At 43.1% G+C, this 16,662-nt stretch overlaps 1 pseudogene; it reads right to left on the bottom strand.

Annotated features, from left to right (window-relative positions):
- Positions 1-1,313: 1,313 nt before the first annotated feature.
- LOC133924199 (G-type lectin S-receptor-like serine/threonine-protein kinase At2g19130) lies at positions 1,314-4,201 on the bottom strand (annotated as a pseudogene).
- Positions 4,202-16,662: the final 12,461 nt, after the last annotated feature.

Raw genomic sequence — 16,662 nt, 5'->3', positions numbered from 1 at the left:
CAAAGTATAACTCCAAGCATTTGAGCAAAGAAGTGTTTAGTTAAGATTATAGGATTATTGGCCCTAGGGGAGATTCATTCATCCCGCCAATTCCCAAGTTTTATAGTTGGCAAACACCTAATCCTCTCCAACTCAAGGCACACAGCTTGCACTTCCAAAATGCGGGCGCACAACCTACTCACACATCAAGGAGGTGCTCACACCATAGAGCTAATCATTGTGACCAAACCATAATATGTTTTAGTCTGTGGAGATGGCTATCTGGATAGGTTTACACCCTGCAGAGGTTGCATACTTTACCCATAAGATATGTACAGACTCCAACCTTAGCATCTAGCGGAGCTAGCATAACAAGACAGCGCATCCTCCCAACCTCTCCACAATATTCACCCACGGGACACATATTGGGGTTTTAGATGAGTGGCTCTGCTGTTCTCTTGCTTTGTCATCCTTATATGTTCCCGTTGCGGCTTCTTTATCCATCCCCCTCGTTGTAGCTCACGCCGGGGAGACGGGTGGAGCCGTGGAGGCAAGCAGCGCACAGGGGAGGAAACGATCACCTCCATGCTGCCCATTTGCCACCATCATGCCGCCGCTTCCTCACAGTCCCACCTCGCCGTTGACCGTCACCTGCTGCATGTGCTGGGGAGGGCAACATACGGTGACCTCGGAAGAGATGGAGTGTCGACGGGAGTGTGGGGGCGAGGCGGCATGCACGGGAGTTGTGAGAAAGATGGGGGTTCCCGTGCATTAGCTCAGGGCGACGTCGGGGCGACGGATCCACCCAAATAAAATCGTCGCCGCGGGGATCTTCACCGCCAACGGCGCATATAGGTTGCCTCCACCCAAGCCACGACTGCGACGAGCTCCGCCGTGACTCTCTGAGGCTCGTGCACGCGTGAATCCTTGCTCTCCTCCGCTCAGCGTGAGATCGAGTTGCCTCGGGTCGTTTCTCCTCCGCTGGCCGTGAGGATGAGGTAGGAATTTGCACCCTTTTCTCCAGCGAAACTAGCCTCGGGCGCTTCTCACATGCGGTGCAAAAGCTCGAATTGCTTGGCCCCGTTCCGAGCGAGAAACGGTCCGTGATAGCCCCCGTTTGGAACCGATTCTTGCAACCAAATGGGGCCTTAATTTACAGTCTAAGGTGAGGGAGAGAGGGGAGTGGCATGCTGGCACTCAATATAGAGTTCCTCCGTTAGTATCGGTTATATCAGTACACCGCTACTGTTTTACATTGAGTAATTTCTTTGGCTTCGCCCCTACATACAACATATACATCACACTGAGCTCTGGGTTGGGCGTAGAGAGCATAGTAGCATTAGATATTACTTAGTCATTAACACCAATTGACATCTCAACTTACAATCGAAGCGGGGTACATAGAGATCGTGCATGATACAATAACTAACTTTATTTGTATGACAAGATCTCTTGGAACATGGATATCTTGTTAAAGAAAACTTTTATTTATATACTATGAGACAAATGAACTCTAAACTTCTCATGGATTGCTGTATTTTCTGTAAAGCTACAGAACACGCAATCATGTCGAATGTGAGCCCCCTATGATAGAATTGAGTAATCTAGGCATTGGAGGCATATCGGGCTCCAACGTACCTTCTAGAAACTGTACCACCTCAACCATTGTGGGTCGATCAAACTCACTATCTTGGATGCACCAACACGCTACTCTGCAAACCCTTTCAACCTCCTCCAAGTTCACATCACCATGCAAGTTTTCATCTACAAGGCTCGCAACGTCTCCATTGAGAAGCTTGTGAACAACTTGCACAGGAAAATAACTTGCACGGTCACTGTCGCTAGAAGATTCCTTACCTGAGTTCCTCTTTCCTGATATGATCTCTAGCAGGACCATCCCGTAGCCGTAAACATCAACTTTTGATGTAATAGCTATTCCGCTAATCCATTCAGGAGCAAGATATCCGATGGTTCCTCTCATTGTAGTCAAAACACGGCTGAAGTCCCTTCCTAGAAACTTTGCCATTCCAAAATCTGCAATTTTAGGAACAAAAGACGCGTCGAGAAGTATGTTCTGTGGTTTGATGTCACAATGTATGATACAGTCTCGACAACCATGGTGCAAGTAAGCCAACCCTCTAGCAACTCCAAGAGCTATCTGGTATCTAACATTCCAATCCAATCTTGTACCTTGGCTCTGAAATAGATGGGCATCAAGGGAATAGTTTGGCATGTGTTCATACACAAGTAACCTCCTATCACCTTCGCAGCAAAACCCAATCAGCCTGACCAAATTGACATGCTGGATGATTCCTATTGAACTCACTTCGGTCCTGAATTGCTTCTCTCCTTGACGGGCACCTTCGAGCCTTTTCACTGCTATGTCAACCGAGTTACTTAGGCACCCCTTAAACACAGAACCGAAGCCACCTCCGCCTAGCTTCTTTGAGAAGTTTTTAGTTGCACGTTGCAAATCAACATATCTATATGCAATGACCCCAATGCCACCATGATCGTTGTCCATTGTGCGACTAGACCACTTTCCCCTTCTCCTCCAGATCACAATCAGAAACATGAAACCAAAAGAGACGATGCATGTGCTAGTGGCAATACCAATGATCATTCCACCTCTTTTTCTCTTCAAACTCTGCAGCTCTTTTGCCGCAAGGCGAAGGTAAAGAATTTCTCCAATACCACCAGCCACTACATTAAGCAATTCACCATGCCATACAGTGCAACCACCTTTGCCGTAGGAATATGCAGTGCAAGAGCAATCACTCAAACATACATCTGCACATTCTTTCGCGCTCATGGCATTTAGTATACCTTTGCCATTCTCAGGCAGACTAATGCTTGGCATAGAGTAGAATTTGTCTGTCATACCTGTTTTAGTTTTGTTGCCACGGCGACAATTTAATGGAGTATTCCTGATGCACCCACCTCTTGTATCCTCTAGCCCCCAATCCAGAGGTGATCGTACAGAGAAACCCTTCATGCAGCTGCAGAAACGATTTGTATTGTCAGTGCAGACTGTGAATGGCCCGCATGCAGCATAGACATCACACTGGCGTTTCGGTTGGAGGGTTAGCGTGATCCAGTCCTGATTCATCCACATGCGTGTCTTCCACTGACCAGAGACATCTAGGAAGTTTTGAACGATCGTACTCTCATTATGGTAGGTGTAGGAGAAGTAAACCTCTTGGTCATTGTTGACAAACGTGTAATTGCTTATAATGAGACCTGACTGCCCCAACATCTCCGGTATCAAGCTGAAGAACTTGCCGTTCCATTCCCCGCTTGACCAGTATGCTACGGATGAATTCCATAACGACCTGGCTATCCCATCGAGTCCGAGCTCCATGGAGTACACACCTGAAGCTTGGTCGATCGAATTCTTTCTTGAGACAAGGCGACGGTTCAGACCGGTGACCTTGTTCCGACCAATCTTTCCTCCGGGCAGAGAGGTATCAGTCGGGTAGTCAAAACTCTGCCAAAATGCATATGAAGTGTTCGAGGAGCTCCGTAGAACAAGATTCCCATTGCCCAAGAGTACAACGGTGGTGCCGTTGGTTGTGATGTTGGATTGGGTAGACCATATGATGGTACCATGGGCTATGACGTACGACCAAGTTGCCGTCGTCAGAGATCATGAGCTCCGGCGAAGCGGGGCTGGAGATCGGGTTGCCCCCGTTCGCTGTCCACACTGGGGTAAGCTTGGGGACTTTGTGGAACCATATGCCGAGGTATGTGTTGAGGGTGTTGTTGGAGGACTTGTTGCCCTGTTGGAAGAAGCCGAGCGCGAACTTGCTGTTATTGGAGACGAGCGTCTCATTGCTACTGAGAGCATGGCCGCGTGAGATTGTGTCTGTAACGGCAGAGCATGAGGAGAAAATGAGCCCAAAAATGGCAAGGAGGAGATGCATGGCGAGAGGAATGGAAGAACGGAGATCAAATGGGAGAAGCCGCTAGCCTGCTAATTAGCGCCGGCGGTAGCAAGGGTGCTGAATGGAATGGCTAAATATACGAGTGAATGCTGTGATCACTAGCTTTAACGATTTGTAAATTTAAAGATGTTAAACGCCGGGCCAAGAGTCAGCATGGTTGAAATTTCATGCGCAGTAGTGACGTTTTTTTCTTTTTTGGTTAAGAAATTAACTGGAGTGAGGTCATCCGCAACCCAGCTTTCATTTTCGTTGAAAATGCATGGATGCCGCTAGCGACTTCAGCGAGCAACTTGATATTTTTTTTGACTCGGCATTCGACTTGATATTTTTGACTCAGTGATCAACTTGAATTGGTAGTTGGAAACCTGTTACTCTTGCTTACCAAAAGTCCCCTGCCTATTGTGTCTTCAGTGTGATGTGATGCACCGCTGGGATTTCACGGCATCTACGCAGTCTGGATTGGTCTGATTAATACAATTATTTTTTTAGAAGGATTACTGGAGTTACCTTATGGCAAAATTTCATGAACAAACTGTAGAGGATTTCGAAACAAGCGCAAGACACGAAGCTTAGGCAATGGACAAATGTATATCTACTCAAATTAGAGAATAGAGAATGAATTATTCAATTACGAACATCTGGTGCTAGCTTTCTTAATCTGAGGTATGTTGGGAACTTAATTTCCGTATGCTCGAGAAGGGTGGATGAGTAGGCAATTCACGTCGGCGCCGGCGATCCGTGCGGCCGACCGGCACCATTCGCAGGTTGCGGCCGAGATCGCTACAGGGAAGGAAGCAGATGACGTTCAGAGGTTTAGAAGGGCGTGTGAGGGATTGGATTGCATGCATTCGGAGATTGCTTTGATGTCGAGCAAGCCTCTGGTGCGGCGTGAGGCGAGAAATTGACCGGTTCTGATATCTGTCTCTCCGACCTTGCACGTCAAGGCCTCGCCTTTGGCTTCTCAGCTGGTCGAAGATGCCCTCATGGCGGGTTATACCACCAGTGAGTTGGCCAATGCGGTAGATCAGCTGGTGCCGGCGGATGATCCTGCTATTAGCGACCTTCTGTGGGTTTGCTAATGATGGCCTTGGTTTTTTTCAAATCTCATATGATGGCTCTACTAAACCACACAAGAAAGAAGCGGCGACAACACTCATCCGAATCAGGCAAGGTAACATGCCAGCTGAGCTTGTTAAGGCAGAGATGGTCCGTCTCATTCCAGTGAAATGGTTGTGGATGGTACAAGAGCATGGTAAGGGTGCATATATCATTCCTTTCCCATGTCAAGTTGAGTTACATCGTATGGTAGCAATAAAGGAGATCAAGACCCGCAGTGAGAAAGGGGTGATGATTTTGGAAGAATGGAACTAGAAGATTGAGCCATGGCAGTATCTGCAGCAAGTCTGAGTCAATGTGTATGGTGTCTCATATGAAATAAGGTCTTTCATGTCGTTGTGGGCTGTGAGCACTATTCTTGGTGCCACTCAAAAGGTGGACATGGGCTACCTAAAAAAGACTGGGGTCGTTAGGATGTGCGTCGCAGTGGCTGATGTTAATCAAATCTCGGAAGCTACAGACATCGTGGTAGATGATGGGATATACGAGATCTTCTTTAAGATGGAGGAGGTGCTACTGCTTAACAAGTCGGGCGATGACGATGACAATGATGAGGGAGATAATGATGATCTTGATCATGACCATGAGACAAACAATATAAAAGAAGGAGAAGAAAAAGATTCGAAAGATCGTGACAATAAGCGATCAAAAAGTAATGGTGATCAGGGGAGCACTTTGAATGCTTCTGGGGCAGCCAATGAGGGAGATGCTATGCAGGAAGCAATGGAAGTGGAGGAAAAGATGCACCTTGGCGATGCCATGCAAGAAGCGCTGCACGGTTGATATTTTCTTTGATAAAGGTGTTGATGCTGTGTCATTCAGAGAGAAAGCAGAATTTCAGTCCAAGGATGCATCGACACACTCTGGTGAGCAATTGGTTTTGTAGGAGATGAATGATTTCAAGGAGATGGTCCCTGATCAAACGCCTTCTATGGGCATTTCCTTGGGGGTTAGTGGCGAAGATGGTGAGCGGTTGGGCGCGGGACTGCCGACCGTTCATTAATCTATGTCAACGCAGACAAGTGTTGATGCCCCGGGACTCTCGGTGCTCTGGCTTCCGGAGGTATTGGCCGCAATTCGGGGGTGCTCGGATGCGTGGGAGATGCAGGCCGCCATTTTGCCATTCCAAACAGGTGGTAAGGGCAGTGGGAGCCTTGGCGTGGGACTGCCAGCTGCCTGCTGCTCTCCGCCGGCATTGGAGGGGCTAATGGCATCTGCAACAAAGCTGGATGCATGCAGGCCAATTGAGGTGTTGATGGAGCTGCAGAAGCAAGCGTCGAATCGGCCGGCAATCGACATCACGATGCCTGAGATTAGCATGGCTCCGGTGCCGGTTGGAACCCAACAGCATAACCGTCTGGTGAACTCGGGTGTGCGCGAGATGTGCCTGGGCGGCGACATCAAGATGAGCCACACGGCTCAGACCGAATCGGTCTTGATTGCATTGGATGATGGCTCGATCGCTCGGCCAGACGGTGGGCTGGCAGTGGCAAAAAAGCTTCTACTTGCAACCTCAGCCACGGTGAATTTTGATGAAGCTACTATCGAAACAGCTCTAACTCTGCTGCAGGAAGCTGTAAGCTTTGGTGTGGATGTGATAGTGCAGGAAGAGAGCAATAACATAGCAGATTATTCAACTCCGGTGAAGCTGGCCAATGATGAAATTATGCAAGGTGATTCCCTTAATGACCATAGTAATGCTGTACAGGTTACAAGGGATTTTTATGGGTTCCCTCAGTACGTTCTGCAAGCTCTTTCCAAATAAAATGGGATCCGGGCCAACATATCAAATATTTCAGTGGTGGAGGCTCTTCAATCTCTCGATACAGCGGTGGGAATTGAGAAGATCTCTACGTTGAAGGATAAGAGAGCAGGCCATAACAGAGTCACTTCGGAAGGGACTGACATTACTTCCATCCCTAGGGGTGGCACTGTGGAAAGGAGGACAAGCAAGAGGTCAGAGACACATGGAGATGGAGATATAATGGAAAAGCCGAAGAACCTGGCTGCTAGAAAGAATTTGGATGAAGGTATGTCTAATAAATCCTTTGTTTCTCTGCCTTTTGACATTATTAGTTCCAACATGACAAACCTAGGTGTTTCTATGGGTAGGAATAATAGTGAGACTATAAACTCTATTATTTCTATTAAGAATATAGAAGTAGATCATCTTACTGTTGATGCTAAAAAATCTGGTACTAGTGGAAATAAACATAGTGCTAAGAATCTTCCTCATGCTGAAATGTTAGTGGATGAGGATGAATTGGATGGACTTGATGCGCACCTCAGTCACGTATGCCGTGATTTAATGGAGGTCCTCGATAATGAGGGTTTAGATCAAATATGCTACAATCTAAACGTGGTGCTAAGGAAGAAAAGTCCAATTCTAAAAAAAAAACAAGGGCAAGATAAACCACCCTAAAAAAACAAACACCCCATCCAAAATAGTTCTTTAATGAAAGGTATCTTCTGTAATAGCAAAGATCTAACAGACTTGGCTAAACATAACTTCTTTTCGGATACTGTTAAAGAACAACACCTAGACTTTCTTGCCATTATGGAGACAGGTAGAAGTACAGACACCTATGTGATGGGCTTGAGTACTTGTGGCATATTATGCCTCCAAGAGATAGATCTGGTGGTATGCTAATTGGAATCAATGCAACAGTATTTGACATTGGCTCCATCGTGGAAGGTGATTTCTATACTAAGTTCCTTCTAAAGAACAAAGAGGACGGGTTTACATGGGCTTTATTAGTGGTCTATGGACCAACCCAAGATGATCTTAAGTTTGTATTTCTAAGAGAAATGGCTCATGTCTGTAGTGCTGAAACCCACCCAATATTAATTGAAGTGGATTTCAATATTATGCGGAAACCGGAGGACAAGAATAATGATAATTATGATCCACGTTGGCCCTGTTTATTCAATGTTGTAATTGAAATAGTGGATCTACGAGAGATTGTAATGATAGGATGCCAATATATATGGGCAAATGATCTTGATCCTCCAACATACGAAAAACTTGATAGGATACTCATGAGTACGGAATGGGAAGCCAGATCCAAAGGTCTCAGTTGAGGCGTTGGACAGGGCAAGATTGGACCATACTCCGTTATTGCTCAATACAGGTGCTCCCTTCCATTATGGAAAACAATCTCCCTTCAAATTTGAATTGGGATGGTTAATTCGAGACGATTTCTTTGAGATGGTTGTTAATATTTGGTAAAGTGAACATTGGGGAACCAATGCCATTGAAAAATGGTGAAACAAAATCAGATCCCTAAGACAATATTTGAGGGGTTGGACCAAACATACCGCTGAAATTTTAAAGAAAGAAAAGAAACAGTTGGCTAATAAAATCGATGAGCTCGACAAAAGGCGGAAATAAATTCCCTAACACCTAATGAGGTGGCCTTTAAGAATTGCCTTAATGAGAGGTTTATACATTTACTACGAGAAGAAGAGCTAAAATGGTACCAGCGTGTCAAGGTGAAGAAGTTACTAGAGGGTGACAATAATACTAAATATTTCCAACTAGTAGCCAACGGTAAACACCTATAGCAGTGGGTATACAAATTAGAGGATGAGAACGGCAACTATATTAGGGAAGCTGAGCTAAAAAAATATATATCACTAAATATTACAAGGGGTTATTTGGCAAGCCGGAGCATAATAATTTTGCAATGGACGAGTCATGCATAAATGATATACCCCAAGGAAGTGAAGAAGAAAACGATATCCTTACAGCACCCTGTAATGAAGGAGAGGTAGGTATGCGATATTTCCGATGAAGGATAATAAAGCTCCACGGCCTGATGGCTTCCTAGCTTAATTTTATCAGGTATTTTGGGAAGTGATCAAGGGTGATATCATGACATTGTTCTCTAATTTTCACTAGGGGCAATTGGCCATATATAGCCCAAAAATAAGGAGGCATTGAAGATCAAGAGTATCGTCCTATATGTTTGTTAAATGTCAGCTTTAAGATATTCACCAAAGTGGGCACTAATAGTATTAGTACTGTAAAATAGGGAGGCATTGAAGATCAAGAGTACCGTCCTATATGTTTGTTAAATATCAGCTTTAAGATATTCACCAAAGTGGGCACTAATAGGATTAGTACTGTGGCGAAAAAGGTAATAAAACCTACACAAACCGCCTTTATGCCAAGATGAAACACTATGGAGGGAGTAATAATCTTACATGAAACCATCCATGAACTACATAGGAAGAAACAAAATGACGTGATATTGAAAATTGATTTTGAGAAAGCCTATGACAAAGTGAAATGGCTATTCCTTCAACAAACATTGCGAATGAAAGGATTCTCCAACAATGGTGTGAGTGGATCTAAAGTTTTATGCCAGAAGGACATGTAGGAATTAAGATCAATGATGAGGTTGGCCTCTATTTCCAAACGCACAAAGGACTGAGACAGGGTGACCCCTATCACCCATCCTTTTTAGTATTGTAGCAGATATGCTTGCAATTTTAATATCTAGAGCAAAAAGTGATAGTCAAATATCAAGAGTAGTTTCACATTTGTTAGATGATGGTCTGTCTATTCTGTAATATATGGATGACACATCATTTTCATATACCATAATTTGGAACAGGCTAAGAATATGAAACTCATCCTATTTGTGTTTGAGCAGCTCTCAGGGTTGAAGATAAACTTCGACAAAAGTGAGTTGTTTTGTTATGGAGAGGCAAAGGAATGTGAAGATCATATACACATTTATTTGGATGCAATACTAATACATATTCTTTTAAATATCTTGGCATTCTAACGTATTACTGAAAATTAAGAAATAGTGATTGGAAGGAGGTTGAAGATAGGTTTGAATGGAAGTTAAGCAGTTGAAAAGGGAAGATGATGTCAGCTGGAGGCCGGTTAGTGCTTCTAAATTCAGTCCTCAGAAGTCTTCCGATTTTTATGATGTCTTTCTTTGAGATCCCATGTGGAGTCCTAAAAAGGTTGGATTACTTGCGATCTAAGTTCTTCTGATAAGGAAAAAATCACAAGAAAAAAATATAGACTAGTATGTTGATATTCTTTGCCAACCTAGGGACCAAGAGGGTTTGAGAATTACCAACTTTTCGGTCAAAAAAATCTGTCTCCTAATCAAATGGCTTTTTAAGCTGCTTAATGAGAATGAGAATTAGCAACAACTGCTCAGGAATAAATATCTTGGCTCCAAAGCGCTCACTCAAGTCCATGGACAGCCAAGAGATTCACACTTCTGGTCTAGTCTTATGAAGATTAAAAATGATTTCCTCAAATAGGGTCTTTTTCAAGTACAAAATGAGAAACAAACTCATTTCTAGAATGATACTTGGCTAGGAAATTGCCCACTAATCCAACAATTTTCCTTGCTGTACAATATGGTGAGATATAAACAAGCCAAAGTTGCAAAACTAATGAGAAGCATATCTCTTAATTTATCCTTCCGACCACCGATCATTGGGAATAAGCTAATTGAATGGCAATAATTGACGTTGTAACTTATTCATATCTAGCTCTCTAATGATAGAGACATTTACAAATGGGATCTGCATGGGAAGGGATATTTTACTGTCCAGTCGATGTACAAACAAATGCTAAACCACCCCATTAGCACCCCCAACAGGTTTCTTTGGCAACTCAAGCTCCCGTTAAAGATAAAAAATTTCTTATGGTATATAGAACGTGGGGTGATTTTGACCAAAGATAACCTGATCAAAAGAAACTAGAAGGGCAACCTCAAATGCTCATTTTGTAATCATAATGAAAATATTTAGCACATTTTCTTTGAATGTTCCTTGGCTAGACAATCTGGTATATAGTCAGAATAGCCTTAATGATTAACAAACCAAAGAACATTTCACATATGATAGGTATTTGGTTACGGGAGATAGGAGCTAAGAAAAAGAAAAAAATCTTAATTGTGATAACGGCTTTTTTTAGACTATTTGATTTTATCGTAATGATATAGAGTTTTATAAAAAAAACAAGTATGTCATTCATGCAGGCACTTTTTAGAGGAACTTACTGGCTAAAGTTTTGAAGACTGCTACACAGGAAGAATCAAAGGAAAGAATTTTTAAAAGTTTACATACATTAGAGGTTGCGGCAATGGAGCTTTACGCTAAGTACAGGTGACTATGTAGTTATAGATTACAACCTTCATGACACTCATATTCTTTTTAATCATATTTCCTCCTTATGTGATGTTGGCTAAATATGCCAAGATATTGTAATAATCAATTGTTAGATGTATGCATCTCTTGATGAAAAAACTAGATGCTTTTATCCATTTTCTAAAAATTATGAACATCCTGAGAGTAGGACTCAACAATGACTATAAAACAAAATCAAGAACTAATGTAAAATAGAATAAATAATAAAGGAAAGAGATGCAAATTTTCTAGAGTAAATTTCAAAAATCCACAACTATTTTGACACGTGTTGTAAAAAACTACAACTTTTAATGTCCATTTCAAAAACCTACAACTATTTTGACATATGTTGCAAAAAACTATAACTTTTTCACCGTAGACCCACCTGTCATCCTCTGACAGTAGATGGACCTACGGTAATCCTCCTATTACATACCATAAAGGATGACAGGTGAGCTCACGATGAGAAAGTTGTATTTTTTTTTGCAATATGTGACAAAATAGTTATAGATTTTTGAAATATGCATCCAAAGTTGTTGTTTTCTGCAACATATATCAAAATAGTGATTTAAAATTTACTCAATTTTCTAGGAGATGAGAATTAAACCTGGAAAATACCATTTGAAAGCAGCTCCCCCTGGGCGACGATTACAGTATTTTCAAAAAAAAAAAAACCTGAAGTGATTTTGTGTTCTATGTTAAGGAAAGTGGTAATATTTTCTCAATAACTATGAAACCCCAGTGGATAATGCCAGATGTTGGTACAAAATTTTCTGTGTATATGGTAAGTCTTCTATGCTAGCCCGTGTATATACTCCTTTACAGGTGGCTGGAGGAAGTTTAAATTGACACACATTTTTATTTGACATAGCAAAGATATGGATCTTTATTTATAGATTATTCACATGAAGGTAATAGTAACCAGACATCAGTCTTAAAATAACAACAGGTTCTCAGGATATGGCATTCGATAAGTCAATTGGCACTGCTCCAGTAAGATCCTCCAAGTAGAAATGGCGCTCCCCCAACATAGATATGACCCCATTATCCTTTATCCATCTCCGTCCAATGCACTCAATTGGAGACTGTATAGAAGTTATATACATGAAAAAAATAACTGTATAAATTACTTTGTATTGAAAGACTTACAAAATGCAAAATTTGGAAGGAAAAAAAGGCTGAATAAACAGGCTAAGAAGCTCAGCTCATAGATTCAGTGCGTCACATATGAAGCAGCATTCAGCAAGCACAGCATTATATCTTGAATTGGGCATAGATAAGGTCCATTGAAACAACATAACATACTGTGAGTTTGGGGTCTGTTAATTGTTGAGAACTGTAGCTGCATCATGGCATATAATCAGAATCAATCGGAAAATCGATGCCTTACAGATAAGAGTTTATTGTAGACATATGTAAAGTAAAAAAAAAGACATGGTACCACCAATAGGATTGTAACTGAATTATAACCTGCAATGATGTCATTTGCAAATATCTAAAGTATAGATCATGTTAGGTGGTACGCTGGATAATCAAAATCGCAGTGAAGATTTAGAGGGCTGAGAGGAACGAATGAGAATTAGGGTAATTCAAAAAGGATAAAACAACATAATTTCATGAAAATGTACCTGTGATATGCACTCCTTGGTTCAGATAAAAAAATATTCAATGGATCATCCACCCCTCAAATCGAATATTTCCTTCCCACGACAACTCTTTCTTCAATCTTAGAAGAAAATGGATCTATTACAAATCAACTCAAGAAAATTAATGGTTACTTCGACAACTTTATATCATAAGTTCATAACCCACCTAGGCACAAGAAGTACACCATTAAGCACCAATGTGAATATCTCAATTGATTTAATCATGTATTCTTGACAGATTGAAAGGCTGGTAAACAAAATGTTATGGCTTCTGAATGGAAACGGATATTGTGGAATGAACGGTTATTGCATATTGCATAAAGAAAAAAACAGTAATGATAATAGCATTACATTATTCTACAAAGAAGTCCATGACCAAAAGGAGAACCTAAATGAACAACTTGGTCTGCGTCTTACCATCAAGCATTCAAGCCTATGATTAAACATCAGGTCACACTATCATTGACCCCAAACTGGCAGTGATTAACTCTGTTTTAAAGCAATCAAGCAAATCATGTTCCTCTTTTGACGTACAAACAAAGATCATAAGAATATGTCAGGTCAGTAGCTAGGCAAGCTCCAATTACATTACTGAATTACCTTTCATTTTATTGACATTCGTTATTTCAGCAATATTGAAAAATAATCCACATCAAAGAAAACTTGTATATACGAAACATCTGAGTACATAGAACTTATGAATTGGTATATGCTATTGTTGGGTGGTAAACAAAAACGCTTTCCTATATAATCTGATGCAGTTTAGCATTATTTTCTCCATATATATCTTGAAATATCACTTTCATATAAGCGTGATGATTCAAAATGTCGAAACCATTAAGAGAACACCTGAGAATCCTTTCATGCACAACTACACCTTTTAGCATGAAATGCAATAAAAATAGAAAGCATCCGTCCATTGTCTTCTATGGATTAGGTGACTCAATAAATGTTCACTACCAAAGCTAGGCGGCTGCACAAAGTAATAGTTCTGAGGATATTACCGTAGAATGGAAACAGCAGTGCTTCCATTCCCGCACCTAACTTCTAAAATCTTGGCACAATCTTTGCTATCAAGCAATTTAGGAAATTCCTTAAGCAAATACCTCATTTCCTGTAAAAGTAAGATGCAAATATGAACTTGATACGATTCTGTTGGGAACTCGCACCGCCAATATAGTGATGGGCCTTCGGAGTCTAGAGTGATCCAAAGGCTATAGGGAAAAGTACACAAAGTGGGAAAGCCTTTTACTGTATTAATGTCATCCGTCATATCAATTACATTTATGCCCTATTTATAGGCTATACCCAACCACTCCCTGCTACAGTTTACAAAATTACCCTTCCAACTGCCACATGCTCAGCATATTCGAAGATATTATGGTACTTTCCTAAGTGCATCCAGATTATTGACAATCTTGCCCTTCATGGTCTTCGGTTGCTACCAATGGTCCTTACCTTTGACCATGCCTTCGCCCTTTGCTCCTTCATGCAGGACTCGGGTCACTCTTCGCTTGGACCTCCGAAGGTCTCCGCTCGGCAGCACCTTCAGAGTCCCTTCGAGCGACTCCCTCGTGGCGTCGAGCGAAGTCCTTTGGCTGAGCTTCGAAGGCCCAACGAATCCTAACTGTCGGAACCGTTCCTTCGGCGCAGAGAGTCCGAAGGGTTCCTTCAGCTTTCCAAAGGGTTCCTGTAACATGAAAGATCCACGGTAACTGTAAGTCTTGTTAGCTTGCGGCATCTGCGAAGGTCTTCGACTCGATGTCCGAAGGGGCCTGTGAGACCATTCCCCCAACAGCAATCCCCCATGAGCAAGGTTCCTCCTCGATGGGCCAAACTTGTGAATTAGATGGTATCACCGAACGCCGTCCCCTGCAGCTCGTCGAAGGCCTCTTGCTATACGAGTTACCTTTTGCTAATCAGCCCCCCTTGCTCACTCAAAGGGTCTAATTTTTCTATGAGTGACGGTTTTATTATGGTGAGACGGTTCGAATCTCGAGACATTGATTACTATTCATTTCTCTTAACTGCCATTAATGCGACGATTGGATTTCCAACATGGGCATTCTCAAACGCACTTGAGTTGGCGTTCTGACCGCTATATATATAGACCACCACGCGGTTCATTTGTTTTTACCGAGCCTCTACGTTCAAGCCTTTACGCTCATCTCTCTATGCTCTACACGAAGTTATTCGCCCTCCTTCGTACTTAGGTTGATCCGATGGCTCCGAAAGGCAAAATCAGTAAGCCGAAGACCTACTGGATTGGGAGGTCAAAGGTCAACAAAGGAGTCCTGGCCGGTCTGAAGAAAGAGGGCCTTATAAGTGATATCTCGAAGGTTAGACTTCCTAAGGACCAAGAGACTGATGCCAGAAGACGACGAAGCCCTTGTCTTTGTGGATTATTTCCAAGTTGGACTTCGCCTACCCTACGACGAGATGATGGCGAAGGTCCTCAAGATGTTTGAGATCTTTCTCCATCAGCTAACACCGAACACCATTGTTCGGCTTAGCCTTTTTGCCTGGGCGGCAAGGTCAGAAGAAGCGAAGGCCTCAACCAGAGCGTTCGTTGCCGCCCACCAGCTCCATCACCAGCCAAAACTGGTTTTTGTGGATGATGTCCAGAGAGAAGCCCACTACGGCTACGTAAACTTCTCTTATCGAGTAGGGTTGGCTACACCTACCGTGGCCTACAAAACCAAGTGGCTGAAGGATTGGACACATTGGTGGTTCTACCATAAGGTAGATAAAAAGGATTATCTTGTGTCCAAATGCCAAGAGTACAAGGGTAATTACACTCCGGATATGCAGCTGAAGACCTCCCAACGTGCAGCGTTCGAAACCTCTATGAGGTGCGCGAAGCACTTGAGTACTCGCAACCTCGCCAAATAGTTCCTTGCTGCAGGGGTCTGGCCGTTGAGTGAAGGGTGGACCATTCCATCCTTTAGACCGAATGGTCCAGACGAACTCTGCCGCCCCCAGTTTGATTTTAGGGGTAAACCTTGTATGCTTCTTTGCCTAACTCCCATTAATCTTCGATTTTCTGCCATTTTCTTAAGTTTTTTGTACTTTGAAATAGCTATCACGGTCGCCGAGGTGAAGGCCGAAGCCTGGCTTCTTTTGGGGAAACTCACATTAGCTGAAAGCCAAGCCTGTACCGAACAGGACCTTGGCCGCCGACTCAACCAAATCTTTGAGCTGCGGGTCCTTGCTTATGGATATAGGTCGAAGCTGTCTGGGTCCTTGGTAGGCCATGCGGAAGAGGGTCATCCTACGAACACTGGTAACGGCGAGGCCTCCACCACCCAGGCCTAGAGGAAGAGAAAAGGTGGAGACCCTCTGGCTTAAGGAGCCAAGAGAAAGAAGGCCATCGCCTTGAAGAAAATACCTCGCCAACTGGCTTTTGGCGATTTTGGGGGTGATGATGACCTCGGGATCCCAAAGCCATTGAAGCAGTGCCCCTTCGACAAGCATCTCCGAAGGACACATCAGATGTGCTCGTCCCTTCGCCATAATGCGCTACAACTTCTGTGTGAATTGAGTTGGCCCCTCTCATGATTAACAGCAATGACGATGATGATGGGTCGATGGACTTGCGAGTCATCGCCGAAATAGTGGAGGAGAGGGAGACCGCGCTCGAGCGCGATGAGAGAGTCGAAGGGGCAGAAAATGTCGATGACGGTGGTGATGAGTCGGACACCACATCCCCCTCCAGCTCGGACCCCAGCTCCTCCAAAAGTCATAGAGCTTTGAAGACTGAAGAGGAGGGGAACGCTTTGCCACTGTCGTGGCGTCGCGGTGGAAAATACCTTATG

Source organism: Phragmites australis, chromosome 7 (assembly GCF_958298935.1).
Source record: "Phragmites australis chromosome 7, lpPhrAust1.1, whole genome shotgun sequence".
Lineage (NCBI taxonomy): Eukaryota > Viridiplantae > Streptophyta > Magnoliopsida > Poales > Poaceae > Phragmites > Phragmites australis.
Note: the sequence above shows the minus strand (reverse complement) of the source record. Positions and strands in the feature narration are given on the sequence as shown.